Consider the following 2,981-nt stretch of genomic DNA (forward strand, 5'->3'; position numbering starts at 1 on the left):
GACTGTTTTCTCTCAATGAGAAGGGCAAGTTGAATGCCATCTCTCAGATTCCAGTCGTTTGTGAATATCAACACATCTTTCCAGAAGTGCTTCCAGGAATGCCTCGTCACCGGCCAGTTGAATTTGTTATCGATCTTGAGCCTGGCACGGAACCTGTTTGCAAACGTCCTTACAAGCATGGACCAGAGGAGTTGAAGGAGTTGAAGAAACAACTCGATGAACAAGAGTGTATGGGTCTGATCAGACCAAGTTCATCTCCATGGGGTTGTGGTGTTCTTTTTGTCAAGAAGAAGGATGGAATGGAACGACTCTGCGTTGACTACCGTCCATTGAACAAGTAGACAATAAAGAACAAGTATCCACTTCCCAACATCAATGAGCTATTCGAGCAACTTAAAGGTACCCAAGTATTCTCCAAGCTTGACCTCCGTATGGGTTATCATTAGATTCGCATTCGTGAACAAGATATTCCAAAGACAGCATTCAGAACAAGTTATGGTTCTTATGAATACACTGTCATGTCTTTCGGCCTTGTCAATGCTCCTCCAACGTTCTCTCGCATGATGAACTTCATCTTCAACACTTACACAAATGACTTCATCCTGGTGTATCTCGATGATATCTTGGTTTTTTCCAAGAATAAGGAGGATCATGCCAAGCATTTCAGATTGGTGCTTGATTCTATGCGAAGTTTTCAAAGTGTGAGTTTTGGCTTGATGAGGTTCTCTACCTGGGTCGTATCATCTCCGCCAAGGGCATCGCTGTTAATCCTGAGAAGGTGTCTGCAATTCTGAATTGGGAACCTGTAACGCCCCGACACCGTTGCGCCAGGTGTCTTCCAGTTATTCGATGTTGTTTCCTTGTCATTCGCTTGCGTGTTGCATCTTAGCATCATGTTTTCAAAACCTGCATTCGTCCGGGTTTCCCAGTTCTTTCCGTTGCCCGTTCTGAGCCCAGACACACTTGCACGCGCCCGCGGCACGTCCGAAATAGTATTTTATAAGTGGCCGGAAAATGTTCTCGGAATGGGTTGAAAGTTCGTGTGCGGTGTTGTTTTGTTGCCGGTAGGCCGCCTGCCAAGTTTCGTCGCATTCGGAGTCCGTTTGACGCCCCAACGTATAACTATAGCGGCATATAGCCGGTCAAACGTCGGACATTTTCGGTCTCCGGAAACAGTCGCCGGGCCTCTCTCTCTCTTCTCTTCTCTCAGCTCGAGACCGTCTTCACAGTCCACTACCTACCGCCAGGCCTAACCTAAGCTCTCTCGTCAGCCCATGGACCTCCTCGCGCGCGCGTCCGAAAGCTATCCCGAACCCGAACCGGACTGTCGCTACCGTTGTGCCTGTTTCATCCCCAAACTTCTACAAACATCTCCGTTTTTTTTATTTGGACTCCCTAGCTATTTATTCGCGATCGTCCGATTCTGATCGGAGGGACAAGGTAGCCCCTAACCTAATATGTGATGTATATATACTCCACTCCTAGTCTATTTGGACAAACCCTAAAATATAGGGACTTGTCCCGTCGAGCCGCCGCCGCCCACCTCGGGATCCCTCCCAATCCACCTACCTCCTCCTCTGTTTCTGCATCTGATCAGCCTCGATCCCATGCGCCTCCAACCTCCCGAGCATCGGGCTCGTCCTCGCTGACCCCTCCGCCGGCGACCAAGGCCAGCACCACCAGGGGCCTTCCTCGTCTCCTCCCCGAACCGTCCTTCTCCAGGACCTCTCACCGTCCCCGCAACCCTCCTCTCGCGCCGCCACCTCCGTCTGGCCGGAGTAGTCAGCCACCGTCCGGCGAGTCGACCAACCAGGCTGGAGCTCCATTCCCCTTCCCTTCCTCCTTACTCCCTTCTCTACCTCTCGCTCCTTCTCACATCTCTCTCTGCTTCACTAACAGGGAGCTCTGACCCGCCGTTGTGGTTAGCTGCTCCCGGCCCTCTTCCACAGCTCGCCGGCGCCGCCACTCTTCGGTTTGACCTGATCCAGCTGGGATCGACCCGCCGCCTCAGATCCCGGCGACCCCAGTTCTCCGTTGCCGCGCCAAGACCCGCTGCCGCCTCACTGTTGACCTGCAGCATCGCCGTTCTGTCCCTCTCGAGCAGAGAAAGAAGGAGCGGTTCCTCATCGTCGCATTGACCGCAGGCCCAGCCAGCGCCAGGAGGGCCCAGCTTCCTCCGCGGCCTGTCCCGCACCGCGCCTCAGCCGCGGGCCAGCTGCTTCGCCGACTGGGCCTGGCCCAATGTGAGCGCTCAGTTTCGGCCCGTCTCTTTTTTTCCCTGGATCTGCGAATTTGTCCATTTACCCCGAATTGCTAGTTTTGCAGAAAAGCCCTCATACTTCATTCATTTAATAACTCACAAATGGTGCATCGGATTAAAATGTTTTACATATGAAAAATGCTTAAAATTGTGTCTAGTTTCATAATATCCAACTTTCATACATGTTTGAAATGTTTAAACTGTTGTTTGCATTTTTTTCACATTTGATGTGTGCTTCATATGAGCATGAGCTCTGCATGTGTTTTGAACTACAACCTGCCATCTTTACAGTGGAGTTTGTCTTGCATTTTTGTGATCAACCTGGTGACTAGAACAGGCATCCAAAGTAGCCTCCGCAATGTTGCTGTTATAAGAGACTTAGGATTTTGCTAAGTCTTTTGCCTGCTGTTATTTTGATGCCATGTAAACTTGATGCTACAGTGAGATCCATGCTTATTTTGGGATACTTCAGTAAGGGTGTTTTGAACATATGGTTATGCTCTATCCATCCATGCCCCTGTTTGCCATTATGGAGTGCCCTAGAATGTCTTGTTCTTGCTGTACTTTTGCTATAAAATGTTCCTGGCAGATTGTTTACATGTTAATCAATTTTGCCATGGTTATTACTAATGATCCATGCATGCTATGAACTTGCTCTTGCCATGGTTAGCTTCATGAACATGTCTTCTTGCTGTTGATATGCTTGGTTTGTCATGCAATG

Source organism: Triticum dicoccoides, chromosome 4A, assembly GCF_002162155.2.
Source record: "Triticum dicoccoides isolate Atlit2015 ecotype Zavitan chromosome 4A, WEW_v2.0, whole genome shotgun sequence".
NCBI lineage: Eukaryota > Viridiplantae > Streptophyta > Magnoliopsida > Poales > Poaceae > Triticum > Triticum dicoccoides.